Source organism: Garra rufa, chromosome 1 (assembly GCF_049309525.1).
Source record: "Garra rufa chromosome 1, GarRuf1.0, whole genome shotgun sequence".
Lineage (NCBI taxonomy): Eukaryota > Metazoa > Chordata > Actinopteri > Cypriniformes > Cyprinidae > Garra > Garra rufa.
In genome coordinates this window covers 79,662,574-79,681,490 of record NC_133361.1, presented here as the reverse complement: position 1 = coordinate 79,681,490, position 18,917 = coordinate 79,662,574, and the positions used below count along the sequence as shown (strand labels likewise).

Sequence of the window (18,917 nt, the reverse complement as noted above, 5' to 3'; positions counted from 1 at the left end):
AAATAGTGAAGAAAAGGCAAAAGCTTACAGCACCTGGTATTCCCAGGCGGTCTCCCATCCAAGTACTAACCAAGCCCGACGCTGCTTAGCTTCCGAGATCAGACGAGATCGGGCGCTCTCAGCGCGGTATGGCCATAAGCGAGGGCTGCTCCAAAAAGTGGGCTATTTAAAGATCAGCCTCCGTAAAAGCCAGCATATTATATAAATAGTGAAGAAAAGGCAAAATCTTACAGCACCTGGTATTCCCAGGCGGTCTCCCATAAAAGTGTAACAATCGGCCTTATCAGCCGAGTTACAAGACTAAAATGGGGTCAGATTTAACTGTGAGAGATGACTAGTGGTTAAAAGAATGAGACATAAAAGAAAATTGGTTTAACCCTCATGTACTGTTCGATTTCAGTTACTTCCTGTACGGTCTGGGTCAAATTGACCCTAACTGGATTCAATACAATTTGCCAAAAATCACACTATGAAAACAACAAAGACTCAGGTACTAACAGTAAACTTTTTTATATGAATACTCATCAAATGGAACATATGATGTATGAATATGTTTCCAAAACATTTTTATTTCTTTTTTTTTTTTTTACAGTTTTGTTTTGACAAATTTTGAAAATACAAAGTATGCTGACTTTTTTTGCTGGTTTGTTTTAACTTGTTTTTGTTGTTTTGCATTTGCTGCTCAAAACATCAGAACTGAACAATTTAATATTGCTGTATAATGAAAAAAACGTTCACTTTTTGCCTAAGTTGGGTCATTTTTTGTTCTGTAGACTAAATTAATAAATTCAAGGAATTACTCAAGACAAGATGAGCACACAGCAAGTGCATGCTTTCTGCATACAAATTTCTTGCACTTCACACACATGGTTCTGGTTTTGCTGTCACGTTTGGATGGGCACACATCACATCTCTTCCTTTTTTTCCCGACATCTCTGCTCACTTCTTCGTTTTCTGTGGAACTGACTCTGGATCCACCAGCTTGCACTGACTCAACAAAAGCTGAAGCCGCTGGAGTTTGAGGTGGACAGGTGCGTCTCTGGATCTCAGGCGTGATGAGAGCTCTTCCCAGCTCTCCCAGCTCTTCCACTTCCAAAAGCTGAAGCCGCTGGAGATCGAGGTGGACAGGTGCGTCTCTGGATCTCAGGCGTGATGAGAGCTCTTCCCAGCTCTCCCAGCTCTTCCACTTCCAAAAGCTGAAGCCGCTGGAGATCGAGGTGGACAGGTGCGTCTCTGGATCTCAGGCGTGATGAGAGCTCTTCCCAGCTCTTCCAGGAACACCCGACGTTTGTATGCTGACACGTCCAGGATGTTGTAGAAGATGACCAAAGGCCAACGGACAGTCTTGCGCTGACAGCTGAAGGAGGATGTAACTTTGTCCAAGTTGTCGACTCCACCTTTGGCTTCAGGCCCAGTTACATACTCCTTCAGCTGTCAGCGCAAGACTGTCCGTTGGCCTTTGGTCATCTTCTACAACATCCTGGACGTGTCAGCATACAAACGTCGGGTGTTCCTGGAAGAGCTGGGAAGAGCTCTCATCACGCCTGAGATCCAGAGACGCACCTGTCCACCTCGATCTCCAGCGGCTTCAGCTTTTGTTGAGTCAGTGCAAGCAGGTGGATCCGGAGTCAGTTCCACAGAAAACGAAAAAGTGAGCAGAGATGTCAGGAAAAAAAGGAAGAGATGTGATGTGTGCCCATCCAAACGTGACAGCAAAACCAGAACCATGTGTGTGAAGTGCAAGAAATTTGTATGCAGAAAGCATGCACTTGCTGTGTGCTCATCTTGTCTTGAGTAATTCCTTGAATTTATGAATTTAGTCTACAGAACAAAAAATGACCCAACTTAGGCAAAAAGTGAATGACGCTCACAGAGGAGCATGAAACAAGACATAACAAAAACAAACATCAAAGAAATGTTTTGTTTTTTATACTATCTGTCTGACTTTTTTTTTTTTTTACATTTGTCTTTCTGTAATTTACACTTAATTCTAAATACTGTGATTTAACTTTTTTAAGTGTGTTTGGTTAGGGTTAGAGCTGAAATTAGTAAAACACTTGGACTGGAGTTGAAGAGCAAATGTTATTTTGTGTCTGTACAGGTGCTTTTGAATAGCTGGCTATGTGGGTCAAAATGACCCACAAACATTACGAACGTATAGACTTGTCTGTATGTACATTTAACAACACATTAGCGTGTTGAAACTTTGCATGCATGTTCATGACCCCAAATGAGAAAAACCCACAAAATATCAAGAAAAACAACATAGTTTTAATAGCATTTCAGATAGATTGCAAAAATAAATGAGAGCTCATTTTTACCATCTGTAGCTGACAAAATATTTTTTCTGTATTGAAATAAGTGGGGGAAATCCCTTTTTTTGGCTTCCTAGGCTAGTAAAAAACTAAAATAACAAAATATAACCAAGAAATGTTACTATTTTGGGTCTGTAGAGTTGCCTTAGAGCATTAAAATAGGTGGGTCAAATTGACCCGGGAACAGTACGAACGTAACATTTTTTTTTTTAGACATGCCAAAACACATCGGCATGTTGAAACTTTGCATGCATGTTCATGACCCTAAATGCGAAAAACACACAAAATATCAAGAAAAACAACATAGTTTTAATGGTATTTCAGACAGATTGCAAAAATAAATGAGAGCTAATTTTTACCATCTGTGGCTGACAAAATATTTTTCTGTATTGAAATAAGTGGGGGAAATCTCCTTGTTTTGGCTTCCTAGGCTAGTAAAAAACTAAAATAACAAAATATAACCAATAAATACTACTTTTTTGGGTCTGTAGAGTTGCGCTAGAACATTAAAATAGGTGGGTCAAATTGACCCGGGAACAGTACGAACGTAACAAAAATTTTTTTAGACATGCCAAAACACATCGGCATGTTGAAACTTTGCATGCATGTTCATGACCCTAAATAAGAAAAACACACAAAATATCAAGAAAAACAAGATAGTTTTAATCGTATTTTAGATAAGTTGCAAATATAAATGAGAGCTCATTTTTACCATTTGTAGCTGACAAAATATATTTCTGCATTGAAATAAGTGGGAAAATCAGATTTTTTGGCTTCATAGGCTAGTAAAAAACTAAAATAACAAAATATAACCAAGAAATTGTACAATTTTGGGTCGGTAGAGTTGCCCTAGAACATTAAAATAGGTGGGTCAAATTGACCCGGGAACAGTACGAACGTAACATTTTTTTTTTTAGACATGCCAAAACACATCATTGTGTTGAAACTTTGCATGCATGTTCATGACACTAAATGAGGAAAAGTCACCTAAATTTAATAAGAAAAACCTAGGTTAACTAGTATATCTGACAACTCAAAAATCAAAACGGGTCAAATTGACCCGGAACAGTACATGAGGGTTAAATAGATTTGGTGTATTTACAAGGTTCACATAAAAGACTTTAAAACAACACGATACAACTAGGTAAACTCTGTTAAAAGAATACAGTTCATTTGTCCATACCCTAAAAACAGGTAAACTCTGTTAAAAGAATACAGTTCATTTGTCCATACCCTAAAAACAGTCCAAGAACCCCAGTGTGTTGATAAGTCCAATGTGAGTATCCACCAGTGTATATACAATCCACAGAAAGTGTAATCCAAAGTTTGCAGGTGGTGAATGGAAAGGTGAGCTCTAAAATTAGCAACTCCACAATCCAACAGTTTGGTGACTGTCCTTTGTTTGTCATGCTGCTCTCTTATACAGTTGTACTTCCTGCTTCCTGTCATGTGTCTAGTCACATGACAGGCCAACCATCCATTTATTAAAGACACATACACTTAAAATGTTAAGAGTAATAAAATGGCCTAAAAAACATGTAAAACACTTAAAACTCTATAATACATGTAAATGATTGTAATAAATAGAGCGGTAAAACACGTCTTTCTAAAAGCCAGCATATTATATAAATAGTGAAGAAAAGGCAAAAGCTTACAGCACCTGGTATTCCCAGGCGGTCTCCCATCCAAGTACTAACCAGGCCCGACGCTGCTTAGGTTCCGAGATCAGACGAGATCGGGCGCTCTCAGCGCGGTATGGCCATAAGCGAGGGCTGCTCCAAAAAGTGGGCTATTTAAAGATCAGCCTCCGTAAAAGCCAGCATATTATATAAATAGTGAAGAAAAGGCAAAAGCTTACAGCACCTGGTATTCCCAGGCGGTCTCCCATCCAAGTACTAACCAGGCCCGACGCTGCTTAGCTTCCGAGATCAGACGAGATCGGGCGCTCTCAGCGCGGTATGGCCATAAGCGAGGGCTGCTCCAAAAAGTGGGCTATTTAAAGATCAGCCTCCGTAAAAGCCAGCATATTATATAAATAGTGAAGAAAAGGCAAAAGCTTACAGCACCTGGTATTCCCAGGCGGTCTCCCATAAAAGTGTAACAATCGGCCTTATCAGCCGAGTTACAAGACTAAAATGGGGTCAGATTTAACTGTGAGAGATGACTAGTGGTTAAAAGAATGAGACATAAAAGAAAATTGGTTTAAATAGATTTGGTGTATTTACAAGGTTCACATAAAAGACTTTAAAACAACACGATAAAACTAGGTAAACTCTGTTAAAAGAATACAGTTCATTTGTCCATACCCTAAAAACAGGTAAACTCTGTTAAAAGAATACAGTTCATTTGTCCATACCCTAAAAACAGTCCAAGAACCCCAGTGTGTTGATAAGTCCAATGTGAGTGTCCACCAGTGTATATACAATCCACAGAAAGTGTAATCCAAAGTTTGCAGGTGGTGAATGGAAAGGTGAGCTCTAAAATTAGCAACTCCTCAATCCAACAGTTTGGTGACTGTCCTTTGTTTGTCATGCTGCTCTCTTATACAGTTGTACTTCCTGCTTCCTGTCATGTGTCTAGTCACATGACAGGCCAACCATCCATTTATTAAAGACACATACACTTAAAATGTTAAGAGTAATAAAATGGCCTAAAAAACATGTAAAACACTTAAAACTCTATAATACATGTAAATGATTGTAATAAATAGAGCGGTAAAACACGTCTTTCTAAAAGCCAGCATATTATATAAATAGTGAAGAAAAGGCAAAAGCTTACAGCACCTGGTATTCCCAGGCGGTCTCCCATCCAAGTACTAACCAGGCCCGACGCTGCTTAGCTTCCGAGATCAGACGAGATCGGGCGCTCTCAGCGCGGTATGGCCATAAGCGAGGGCTGCTCCAAAAAGTGGGCTATTTAAAGATCAGCCTCCGTAAAAGCCAGCATATTATATAAATAGTGCAGAAAAGGCAAAAGCTTACAGCACCTGGTATTCCCAGGCGGTCTCCCATTCAAGTACTAACCAGGCCCGACGCTGCTTAGCTTCCAAGATCAGATGAGATCGGGCGCTCTTTTTTTTTTTTTTTTTAATTAAGAAATTTCAAACATTAAAATACAATAAAATTAAAAGTTTTCCTTACACAAAACATTTTCATATCACATTCTCTATATACACAATCAGAATTTCAGAAATCTCTTTCAAATTCTGTCAGTTTCCACATCAAATCTTTTAAGACAGAACAAACGTGTGGAGTAAAAACATGATAAAAAGCATCTAAGTTATTTTCACACTTAAAATGCACATACAGTTTTTCCATGTACACTTCAGTTTTTCTTTTAAACACGTTCCAAACATCCAACACAATTTTTTCTTTTTTAGCCACAGTTCTTCTTTCCCATATTGCACTTTTCATCAACATTACCCACAGATTTATAAACTTTTTGTTTTTGCACTTCTTTTCCCACCCAAACATCACCACTCTGTTCCAGCCCATTACATTTTCATCCCATTCCACAGTCAAATCCCTAATTACACATTTACATTTGTTTAAAAAGGCCTCCAATTCTTTACAATATAAAAACATATGTAAAATCCCCTCCTCTTTCTCCTGGCACACTTTACACAATGCGTTTTGTTCCATCCCTATTTTCTTTAAAATAAACTCAGTAAAAACCACCTTATGTCTTATAAAATACTCCAAACATTCCAATTTTGTCTCCACACATCTTCCTCTCATGTTTCTCCATATAAAATCTTCTTTTAAATCTTTGAATTTTTGCACCCAATACTTATTTACAATTGGTTCTTTAAAAACACTATCCCTAAAACCACAATAAAACATTTTTACAGTACATTCTTTAAAATCAAACAATTTCTCCCCCAATTTCACATAGATCTTCTCTGTTTGCACTTCTTCCATACTCTCAATCCTTTTAATCCACTCTTTTGGTATTGCATTTTTTATGGTTTCATAATTGTTTGTAATTTCTTTTTTACTATATTCTTCTTTTGCCATTTCCATTGTGTCCTCAATGTATTGTGTTGGTAAAAACCCCTCTTTGAACTCATATAAAATATCTCTCAACCTGGTTATCCCCACTCCCATCCATTTCTTAAAAAATATTTCTTTCTCTTGTTTTAAAATGTTGTTATTTAAGAACAGAGGTTGATTTAAAATGTTTTCTCTCCCGTGTGGATTGTACTCAATGTTTGCTAAAAACTTCCCCCAGGCACTAAATATTTCTCTGTAAAACTCTGGTAAACCTTCTGTCATCCAAATTTTAGTTTTCATCCATAAAATTCCATCCCCCATGTTAAAAGCACCACATTTGTTTAAAAAGTATTTCATTGTTTTCTTCCACTCACTTTTGTTCTCCTCTTGTAGGTATTTTTTCACTATTTTCACCCTTAAAGCATTTTTCCTCTGTTCTACATCCATCAATCCTAAGCCACCCCTCTCTACCGGCCCTAATATTGTGTTATATGCAATTCTTGCTGGCTTTCCTTCCCATAAAAAGTCAAGAAAACATTTCTTCAACCTCTGTTTCGTCCATAAAGGTATTTCAGATACATATAAAACATACCAAAGTTTAGAAACCATTAAAACATTCAATATTAAAACCTTCCCCTTCAAATTTAGTGTTCTCAATCTCCAAAAATTTAACCTCCTCTCTATATCTGTTACAAGCTGCTCCCACATTTCATCTCTTACTTTCCTTTCATTCTTTCCCATTAAAATTCCTAAAATCCTCATTTCCTCAACTTCCTTGAAATTAAAACAATCCGTTAAAACCGTTGCTTTACCAAATCTCATATACACAGTTTTGTCCTCATTTACTTTGCTTCCCGACCCTCTACAATACTCTTTTACCACATTCATCACTTCTTTAACACTCTCTTTTCCCTTTACAATTATTGTCGTATCATCAGCATATTGAAATACTTTTCCCTCAGCCTTACTTCCTTCAGTTTCTAATCCTTCTATTCCTTCTTTTTGTTTTATAGCCAGTCCTAAAGGTTCAGATACTAAGGAATATAAAAGCGCTGAAAGCGGACAACCCTGTCTAATTGATCTTGTGATTTTAAAACATTCTGTTAAAAAACCATTACATTTTATTTTTGTTAGTGCACCTTTATATAAAATTCCAATCCATTTAATAAAATTCTCCCCAAAACCAAAAGTCTTTAAAATCTCAAATAAATAGCTGTGCTCGACCCTATCAAAAGCTTTCTCGAAATCTAAACTGATTACATATCCTTCTTCTTTTTTTTCTTTCATATACCATATTTTATCTCTTATACTCATTGTGATATCCGCAATATCCCTGCCTTTAACCCCATATGCTTGATTTGTATTAATTATATTTGGCATTACTTCTTTTAACCTATTTGCTAAAACCTTTGCTAAAATTTTAAGATCTGTATTCAACATAGTAATGGGCCTATAGTTTTTTAAATCAGCCTTTTCTCCTTTTCTTTTGTATACAAGCTTCATTATCCCTATTCTTGTTCTTTCATTAATTTCTTCCTTTTCAAAAATTTCTTTAAAAACCTCATTTAAAATCTCTAATAAAATGTCTTTAAAACATACATAAAATTCAGTTCCCAAACCATCTATTCCTGGACTTTTCTTTTTATTCAGTTGACTTATTGCTCTTTCGATTTCTTCTTCTCTAATTTCTTGGTCACACTCTTTTTTATCTTCCTCACTTACTTTTGCTTTTATTTGATTCAACAGTTTCTTTTTTTCCTGCTCATCCACACCTCTTGCACTAAACAAATCCTCATAAAAATCTTTTATTTCTTCTAAAATCCTTTCATTCCCTTCGACAATTTCCCCGTTTTTTCCTCTTATTTCTTTTATCATTTCTGCTTTCCCTCTCTTTTTTTCCAGATCAAAAAAGAACTTTGTAAATTTTTCTCCCTGCACCACATATTTTGCCTTGCTTCTTAATTTCGCCGCCTCATATTCTTTTTCTTCTATTACTTTCAATTCTCCCTGTATTTCCTTTATCTTTTGTATGTCCTTATTTTCTTTGTTCAATTCCATTTCTAAACTTTCTTGCATTTCCCTTTTGTTGTTTCTTTTGCATTTCTGTATTAACTTACAATATTTAATTGAAAACTTTTTGATTAAAAACTTTGTATTCTCCCACCATATTCTCTTATCTTCTTCATACATTCTGTTTTCCTTTTCTTTTTCTATCATTTCTTTAACCTTAAAAACATAGTCTTCATTCTTTAAAATTTGTGTATTTAATATCCAAACTCCAGTCCCTCTTTGCATGTTACTCCAATCCAAATTGAAAGTTAAAAACTTGTGATCACTAAAGCTTGTCTCCTTATACTTAATATTTTCTATAAAATTGTCTACATTTCTTGTACATAAAACAAAGTCAATTCTGGTTTGGCATACAAATCTCCCCACTATTTGTCTTCTTGAAAATTCTTTTTTCTTTTCATTTCTTTCTCTCCACACATCTATTATATTATTTTCTTCCATTAACGCTTTCAATTCTTTTCTCCCCGTATCAGTTTTATAAACCATTCCTTCAGCCATATCCTGCTTACTAAAAACTGTATTAAAATCACCCATCATAATAATTTCCCTATAGTTCTTCACAAGACGCCTTAAAACCATAAAAAATTCTTTCTTTTCATTTTGTTCATTTGGTGCATGGACATTGACTATAATTACTTTCTTTTCCTCATACTCCATTTCTACAGCCATACATTTACCTTCATTATCTTTATATACAGTTTTACACTTTGCCCCACTGTTTTCTTTTATTAAAATTGCAACTCCTCTCCCCAACCTTCCATCTCCATTATTATACAAAAAACTTCCTTCCCATCTCTTTTTAAAATCATTCATCGTATCATCTTTCCAGTTCGTTTCCTGTAATGCAATGATATCTTGTCTTTTACATTCTTCTTTAACTTTTCCAAATTTGTTTAAGTCCATCAGTCCTCTTGCGTTAAATGTCACACAACTTAAAACCATTAAAAAGAATAGAAACAAATTAAAAGCCATCCTTTCAGTCCTCCTCCTCCAAACCTCTCAACACCTCATATCGGTTCAAAAACTTTGCTCGTCCTTTTTTCATAACTTTTCTCCTTGCAAGATCTAGATTGGGTGTTACCTTTATTGTTTGCCTTCTTGTTTGTCCCTCTGCTTTGTCCTTTTTGATTTTCTCCACTTTTTCCTCTTCTTCACTGTTCGTTTCTTTGTTTTGCTCCTTTTCCGCTTGTCCCGTTTTTTCCACCCTTTCCACAAAGTCCTTAAAACTCGAAGTTAATTCCATTGGTGTCCATGTTAAACTCTGTCCTTGCGTTTGCTCCTCATTATTTTTTGGTCTATTTTCTCTGTCCTCCTCATTGTCTGTTTCCTTTTCCATTTCTCCTTGTTGTGCTCGCTCTGTTTCTTTCTCTTCTTCGTTAGTTTCTGGGTGTTTGTTGCCTCTTTCATGCATTTGCCCATCCACCTGGCTTTCTCCACCCCCTTCCGCTTCCTCCATCCAACACTCACATCTGTTTAAAATCTCTCGGCATTCCGGGCACTTAACCGCAGGGCAGTCTCGTGCGAAGTGTCCCCTCTCCTCACATTTGTAACATTTAAAATCAGGACAGTCTTTCATCAGATGTTCTGGGCTCATGCACAGCCGACAGGTCTTCACCTGGTGACTGTGCATCACCCTGAAATACTGTGGCCCTTCCGCTGTGTCCAGCTTTGTGCTGTAAGGGAGGGAGACAACTTCTCTTGGGAACCTTGCCTTGATGAACCTCGTGCCATCTTCAATATTAGTGCCCGGATACAACCTTCTTTTAATTTTAGATACAGGGAGAACTCCCCAACCATTCAATTTTTCTAAAATTTCTTCATCATCCAGGTAGACAGGCAAATGCATGAAAGAAACAACATAGTCCCTGTTTTGTAGTTTTTTTACCTCACATGTTGCTCCTCCTATTGTCAGTCCATCCATCAAATCGTTGCACATTTCTTCCTTTTCCAGGGTCAGTTCATACTCCTTGTCTTGTCTTGGCCGTACTGCTAAAATTTTCCCTTCTCGCCTTAGGGCGCCAGCTAAGGGCAGGGGTCCGCGAAGCGCTTAATAAGTTGCCGGCGGCAGGCGGTTCGCGGACGCTGCGCGGCGCCCCCTAGAGGATTTTTGCCGGACCCCTCGACCTCCCCGTCTCAGAGGGGAGGCCCCGCCGGGTCCGTCCGAGGCGTCGGCCGGGGCCTGGGACCCCCAGGGGCCCCGCGGAACGGCCCCCATTTTTCGCTCCTTTTGTTGCGATCTCGAGTTCGGCCACCAGGTGGCAGACTTCTGTCCACGGAACGCCTGTGGGGGGGGCGTCGAATAGGTTGTAGGTGGGCGTCCACGGACAGCCTAAAGGTGCCACGGGGAGCCTATTGGCCGGCCCCGCCCACCGACCACGAAAAGCCTATTCGTCCCCCTGACCGCCTATGTGACCACGAAAAGCCTATTCGTCCCCCTGACCGCCTATGTGACCACGGAAGGCCTATTCGTCCCCCTGACCGCCTATGTGACCACGAAAAGCCTATTCGTCCCCCTAACCACCTATGTGACCACGAAAAGCCTATTCGTCCCCCTGACCACCTATGCGTCCACGAAAAGCCTATTCGTCCCCCTGACCGCCTTTGTGACCACGAAAAGCCTATTCGTCCCCCTAACCACCTATGTGTCCACGAAAAGCCTATTCGTCCCACTAACCACCTATGTGTCCACGAAAAGCCTATTCGTCCCCCTAACCACCTACGTGACCACGAAAAGCCTATTCGTCCCCCTAACCACCTATGTGACCACGAAAAGCCTATTCGTCCCCCTAAACACCTATGTGACCACGGAAAGCCTATTCGTCCCCCTGACCACCTATGTGACCACGAAAAGCCTATTCGTCCCCCTAACCACCTATGTGTCCACGAAAAGCCTATTCGTCCCCCTAACCACCTATGTGTCCACGAAAAGCCTATTCGTCCCCCTAACCACCTATGTGACCACGAAAAGCCTATTCGTCCCCCTAAACACCTATGTGACCACGGAAAGCCTATTCGTCCCCCTAACCACCTATGTGACCACGAAAAGCCTATTCGTCCCCCTAACCACCTATGTGACCACGAAAAGCCTATTCTTCCCCCTAACCACCTATGTGACCACGAAAAGCCTATTCATCCCCCTAAACACCTATGTGACCACGGAAAGCCTATTCATCCCCCTAACCACCTATTTGTCCACGGAAAGCCTGCAGAGGCCCCGTCAAATAAGTTACAGCTGTCACTTGCCCACCAGCAACTTATTTGACAGGGCATCCGTAGGCGTTCCGTGGACGATGCTGTAAATAGTCATATTTCATAACTACGGTGGTTTTATGAACACATTTCTACAGTACAGTGCTCAGGGAACACTACCCAGCAGAAATATGTACATTACAGCACCTAAAATGGCTTAATTTGCATACAAATGCAGTGTCCACGGAAAGCCTGTGTAGGCCTGGTCAAATAAGTTACGCGTGGGACGTTCCCTCTTGTGTGGTCCACTTCTGTGGTCAAACATCAATTAATAGACTAAAGAACTTATTGAGGTGGCTCCCCACATCCTCCTGAAGGACCCTGAGGTGTTAAAACCTCAGAATTCCACTGACCACGAACAGCCTATTTTTTATAATGAGATAGATTGTACGTGGGACGTCCAGATCTCAGCTTCTGGACGTGCTATGAAGCTAAAACCTGCGTTCCTGCACTAGTCTGGACATTCCCAGCTCCTGTGGTGAATTTCAAGAAGTTTGGAGAAACTTGAAAATCTGGCTTGAACCCCTTTGAGTTTTTTTGAGCAAGATTTTCAAGTTTCTCCGATCTTCTTCAAATTCTCAAAGTCATCAGGGCATGTCCAGGCCAGCGCAGGAACGCAGGTTTCAGCTTGATAGCACGTCCAGAAGCTGAGATCTGGACGTCCCACGTACAATCTATCCCATTATTAAAAATAGGCTGTTCGTGGTCAGTGGAATTCTGAGGGTTTAACACCTCAGGGTTCTTCAGGAGGATGCGGGGAGCCACCTCAATAAGTTCTTTAGTCTATTAATTGATGTTTGACCACAGAAGTGGACCACATAAGAGGGAACGTCCCACCTGTAACTTATTTGACTGGGCCTCCATAGGCGTTCCGTGGACAGTACTGTAATAAGTCATATTTCATAACTGCAGTGGTTTTATGGGCAAAATTCTACAGTACATTGCTCAGGGAACACTACCCAGCAGTTCTATGTACATTACAGCACCTAAAATAGCTTAATTTGCATACAAATGCACTGTCCACGGAAAGCCTATGGAGGCCCCGTCAAATAAGTTACAGGTGTCACTTGACAATGCATTAGTCATTATAAGTCATTTTTCATAAATGTAATGATTTTATTGAGTAATAACTACAGTACAGTGCTCAGGAAACACCATCCAGCAGCTTTGTGTGCATTGGAGCTCATCAAAGGGCTAAATTTGCATAAAAATGCACTGTCCACGAACAGCCTGTGGACGCCCTGTCAAATAAGTTACAGGTGTCATACACCATATGTGGTGAAATACTCGAAAATCCAACTCGAAATCCAACGTGACGTGAGTTCTACATTCTAGAGGTGATCTATATTCCCGAAACTCTGGCCCCTGAGCGGGGGGCCCCTAGGCTACCAGAGTCCCGAATTTGGAGGTCCTGTGACCTTTTGACCCCTCTATACCCAACATCCCACGTGCAACTTAATCAATGGAGATTCACAGGTGGTAAATAAGTTACACGTGTCACTTGACAATGCATTAGTCATTATAAGTCATTTTTCATAAATGTAATGATTTTATTGAGTAATAACTACAGTACAGTGCTCAGGAAACACCATCCAGCAGCTTTGTGTGCATTGGAGCTCATCGAAGGGCTAAATTTGCATAAAAATGCACTGTCCACGAACAACCTGTGGACGCCCCGTCAAATAAGTTACAGCTGTCACTTGCCCACCTGTAACTTATTTGACTGGGCCTCCATAGGCGTTCCGTGGACGATAAGATAATAAGTCATATTTCATAACTACAGTGGTTTTATGGACACATTTCTACAGTACAGTGCTCAGGGGACACTACCCAGCAGAAATATGTACATTGCAGCACCTAAAATGGCTTAATTTGCACATAAATGCACTGTCCACGGAATGCCTGTGTAGGCCCCGTCAAATAAGTTACAGCTGTCACTTGCCCACCTGTAACTTATTTGACTGGGCCTCCATAGGCGTTCCGTGGACGATAAGATAATAAGTCATATTTCATAACTACAGTGGTTTTATGGACACATTTCTACAGTACAGTGCTCAGGGGACACTACCCAGCAGAAATATGTACATTGCAGCACCTAAAATGGCTTAATTTGCACATAAATGCACTGTCCACGGAATGCCTGTGTAGGCCCCGTCAAATAAGTTACAGCTGTCACTTGCCCACCAGCAACTTATTTGACAGGGCATCCATAGGTGTTCCGTGGACGATAAGATAATAAGTCATATTTCATAACTACAGTGGTTTTATGGACACATTTCTACAGTACAGTGCTCAGGGGACACTACCCAGCAGAAATATGTACATTGCAGCACCTAAAATGGCTTAATTTGCACATAAATGCACTGTCCACGGAATGCCTGTGTAGGCCCCGTCAAATAAGTTACAGCTGTCACTTGCCCACCAGCAACTTATTTGACAGCGCATCCATAGGTGTTCCGTGGACGATAAGATAATAAGTCATATTTCATAACTACAGTGGTTTTATGGACACATTTCTACAGTACAGTGCTCAGGGGACACTACCCAGCAGAAATATGTACATTGCAGCACCTAAAATGGCTTAATTTGCACATAAATGCACTGTCCACGGAATGCCTGTGTAGGCCCCGTCAAATAAGTTACAGCTGTCACTTGCCCACCTGTAACTTATTTGACTGGGCCTCCATAGGCGTTCCGTGGACGATAAGATAATAAGTCATATTTCATAACTACAGTGGTTTTATGGACACATTTCTACAGTACAGTGCTCAGGGGACACTACCCAGCAGAAATATGTACATTGCAGCACCTAAAATGGCTTAATTTGCACATAAATGCACTGTCTACGGAATGCCTGTGTAGGCCCCGTCAAATAAGTTACAGCTGTCACTTGCCCACCTGTAACTTATTTGACTGGGCCTCCATAGGCGTTCCGTGGACGATAAGATAATAAGTCATATTTCATAACTACAGTGGTTTTATGGACACATTTCTACAGTACAGTGCTCAGGGGACACTACCCAGCAGAAATATGTACATTGCAGCACCTAAAATGGCTTAATTTGCACATAAATGCACTGTCCACGGAATGCCTGTGTAGGCCCCGTCAAATAAGTTACAGCTGTCACTTGCCCACCAGCAACTTATTTGACAGGGCATCCATAGGTGTTCCGTGGACGATAAGATAATAAGTCATATTTCATAACTACAGTGGTTTTATGGACACATTTCTACAGTACAGTGCTCAGGGGACACTACCCAGCAGTTCTATGTACATTACAGCACCTAAAATGGCTTAATTTGCATAAAAATGATTTGTCCACGAAACGCCTATGGAGGCCCTGTCAAATAAGTTACAGCTGTCACTTGCCCACCTGTAACTTATTTGACTGGGCCTCCATAGGCGTTCCGTGGACGATAAGATAATAAGTCATATTTCATAACTACAGTGGTTTTATGGACAAATATCTACAGTACACTGCTCAGGGAACACTACCCAGCAGATATAAGTACATTACAGCACCTAAAATGGCTTAATTTGCATAAAAATGCACTGTCCACGAAGAGCCTGTGGAGGCCCTGTCAAATAAGTTGCACGTGGGCACTTCCTGTATGACTCGGCAAAATCCCACCTGTAACTTATTTTATGGGTGCCTGCACAATGCAATAAGTTGCAAGTGTCAGCCGCTCCCGTTCGGACCGAGGGGGCCCGAGGGCCCCCATATATCACTAGAAGTTGCGTCACTCGGCCCTCGACGACATACCGAGAGGTTTAGGTCGGTAGTCGCTAACGATATTTTATACTATTTTTCATACAACTCTCTGTCTCCCATTGAGCTCTGTGGGGGGATGGGCACACGGAGCCGTTTCTTTCGCGGTGGTTCGTTGGCTTAGGAAGCATTTAAGGCCGCGGAACCTTGGGACCCGATTCGGGGGACCCTGACGGTACTCTGTGGTGAATCTCGGGGCCCCGTGACCTTTTGACCCCCGCGTACCCGAGGTCCCACGTGCAGCTTATTTCAATGGAAATTTCACAGGTGGTTCGCGGTCATTGGGGTCTTTCTCGGCCGTTCGGGCCGATGCGGACACGGAACTTCGGGCGCTGACCCGGGGCCCCGCGACGGGGCGTATATGTCGGATTCGGGGCGATCGGACAAGTGACACAGGGCCGTTTCCTGTTGTGGTGGTCTAGGAAATGGCTAGGGCCACGAAAACCTGGGACCCGATTCGGGGGCCCCTGACGGTGCTCTGTGGCGAATTTCGGGGCCCTGCGACCTTTTGACCCCTGCCTGCGCCGCGTCCCACGTGCAGCTTATTTCAATGGGAATTTCACAGGTGGTTCGTGGTCATTGGGGTCTTTCTCGCCCGTTCGGGCCGATACGGACACGGAACTTCGGGCGCTGACCCGGGGCACCGTGACGGGGCGTATATGTCGGATTCGGGGCGATCGGACCTTTCCGTCCGCCGACCGCGAAACACCTGTAAAATGAATGGAATAAGTTGCACGTGTCAGCGGCTCCCGTTCGGCCCCCGAGGGTCCGAGGGGTCCCAAACTTCACGTGCCGGTAGCCTACGGGCCCCCGAACACTATATCGAGCAGGCGAGCGTCTAACCCCGACGCGAAGCTGTGCGTGCTCGTTTGGCAGAAATCTCTCTCGCAGGCCTCTGCCTCACATAGCCTCTAAGACCCTCTTGAATCAGTTCGAGTGCCCTGATGTCAAAAGTTTTGCAAACTGCAGAAACGAACGCTTAGAAGCGATCCAGAGCTACCAAACTCCGGGTCCTGAGTCGGGGGCCCCAAGGTTACCGCTGTACCGAATTTCGGGGCCCTGCGACCTTTTGACCCCTGCCTGCACCGCGTCCCACCTGCAGCTTATTTCAATGGAAATTTCACAGGTGGTTCGTGGTCATAGGGGTCTTTCTCGGCCGTTCGGCCCGATACGGACACGGAACTCCGGGCGTTGGCCCGGGGGACCGTGACGTAGAGTATATGTCAGTTTGGGGGCGATCGGACAAGTGACACAGGGCCGTTTCCTGTTGTGGTGGTCTAGGAAATGGCTAGGGCCACGAAAACCTGGGACCCGATTCGGGGGCCCCTGACGGTGCTCTGTGGCGAATTTCGGGGCCCTGCGACCTTTTGACCCCTGCCTGCGCCGCGTCCCACGTGCAGCTTATTTCAATGGAAATTTCACAGGCGGTTCGCGGTCATAGGGGTCTTTTTCGGCCGTTCGGGCCGTTACGGACACGGAACTTCGGGCGCTGACCCAGGGCACCGTGACGGGGCGTATATGTCGGATTCGGGGCGATCGGACCTTTCCGTCCGCCGACCGCGAAACACCTGTAAAATGAATGGAATAAGTTGCACGTGTCAGCGGCTCCCGTTCGGCCCCCGAGGGTCCGAGGGGTCCCAAACTTCACGTGCCGGTAGCCTACGGGCCCCCGAACACTATATCGAGCAGGCGAGCGTCTAACCCCGACGCGAAGCGGTGCGTGCTCGTTTGGCAGAAATCTCTCTCGCAGGCCTCTGCCTCACATAGCCTCTAAGACCCTCTTGAATCAGTTCGAGTGCCCTGATGTCAAAAGTTTTGCAAACTGCAGAAACGAACGCTTAGAAGCGATCCAGAGCTACCAAACTCCGGGTCCTGAGTCGGGGGCCCCAAGGTTACCGCTGTACCGAATTTCGGGGCCCTGCGACCTTTTGACCCCTGCCTGCACCGCGTCCCACCTGCAGCTTATTTCAATGGAAATTTCACAGGTGGTTCGTGGTCATAGGGGTCTTTCTCGGCCGTTCGGCCCGATACGGACACGGAACTCCGGGCGTTGGCCCGGGGGACCGTGACGTAGAGTATATGTCAATTTGGGGGCGATCGGACAAGTGACACAGGGCCGTTTCCTGTTGTGGTGGTCTAGGAAATGGCTAGGGCCACGAAAACCTGGGACCCGATTCGGGGGCCCCTGACGGTGCTCTGTGGCGAATTTCGGGGCCCTGCGACCTTTTGATCCCTGCCTGCGCCGCGTCCCACGTGCAGCTTATTTCAATGGAAATTTCACAGGCGGTTCGCGGTCATAGGGGTCTTTTTCGGCCGTTCGGGCCGTTACGGACACGGAACTTCGGGCGCTGACCCAGGGCACCGTGACGGGGCGTATATGTCGGATTCGGGGCGATCGGACCTTTCGGTGGCCTTTCCGTGGCCTTTCCGTCCACCGACCGCGAAACACCTGTAAAACGAATGGAATAAGTTGCACGTGTCAGCGGCTCCCGTTCGGCCCCCGAGGGTCCGAGGGGCCCCAAACTTCACGTGCTGGTACGTTAGGGGCCGCCCGATACCATACTGAGTACGCGAGTGGCTAGCTCAAATGTAAAGTTGTTTTTGTCATTTCGGAAGAAATCTGTCACGCAGGCCTCTCGCTCACATAGACTCTAAGACCCTTTTGAATGCACAAAAGTGCTCTGAAGTAAAAGAATTTCGTAGTGCTGAAACATGCGCTTGGAAGTCATCTAGAACTCTGAAACTCTGGATCCTGAATCGGGGGCCCCTGGACTACCACCGTGTCAAATTTCGGGGCCACGCGACCTTTTGACCCCTGGGTACCCGACATCCCACGTGCAGCTTATTTCAATGGAAATTTCACAGGTGGTTCGTGGTCGTAGGGGTCTTTCTCGCCCGTTCGGGCCGATGCGGACACGGAACTTCGGGCGCTGACCCGGGGCCCCGCGACGGGGCGTATATGTCGGATTCGGGGCGATCGGACAAGTGACACAGGGCCGTTTCCTGTTGTGGTGATCTAGGAAATGGCTAGGGCCACGAAAACCTGAGACCCGATTCGGGGGCCCCTGACGGTGCTCTGTGGCGAATTTCGGGGCCCTGCGACCTTTTGACCCCTGCCTGCGCCGCGTCCCACGTGCAGCTTATTTCAATGGAAATTTCACAGGTGGTTCGCGGTCATTGGGGTCTTTCTCGCCCGTTCGGGCCGATACGGACACGGAACTTCGGGCGCTGACCCAGGGCACCGTGACGGGGCGTATATGTCGGATTCGGGGCGATCGGACCTTTCGGTGGCCTTTCCGTGGCCTTTCCGTCCACCGACCGCGAAACACCTGTAAAACGAATGGAATAAGTTGCACGTGTCAGCGGCTCCCGTTCGGCCCCCGAGGGTCCGAGGGGCCCCAAACTTCACGTGCTGGTACGTTAGGGGCCGCCCGATACCATACTGAGTACGCGAGTGGCTAGCTCAAATGTAAAGTTGTTTTTGTCATTTCGGAAGAAATCTGTCACGCAGGCCTCTCGCT

At 43.6% G+C, this 18,917-nt stretch overlaps 4 non-coding genes across 4 annotated transcripts; all 4 read right to left on the bottom strand.

Annotated features, from left to right (window-relative positions):
• Positions 1 to 21: 21 nt before the first annotated feature.
• On the bottom strand, positions 22 to 140 carry LOC141297886 (5S ribosomal RNA). The gene has a single exon (XR_012341480.1). It is a non-coding gene; the product is annotated as a 5S ribosomal RNA (ribosomal RNA).
• A 3,823-nt stretch (positions 141 to 3,963) lies between these two features.
• On the bottom strand, positions 3,964 to 4,082 carry LOC141317859 (5S ribosomal RNA). Its single transcript, XR_012352212.1, has one exon. It is a non-coding gene; the product is annotated as a 5S ribosomal RNA (ribosomal RNA).
• An 84-nt stretch (positions 4,083 to 4,166) lies between these two features.
• On the bottom strand, positions 4,167 to 4,285 carry LOC141306267 (5S ribosomal RNA). The gene has a single exon (XR_012345232.1). It is a non-coding gene; the product is annotated as a 5S ribosomal RNA (ribosomal RNA).
• An 801-nt stretch (positions 4,286 to 5,086) lies between these two features.
• LOC141306146 (5S ribosomal RNA) lies at positions 5,087 to 5,205 on the bottom strand. The gene has a single exon (XR_012345111.1). It is a non-coding gene; the product is annotated as a 5S ribosomal RNA (ribosomal RNA).
• Between the last annotated feature and the right edge of the window lie 13,712 nt (positions 5,206 to 18,917).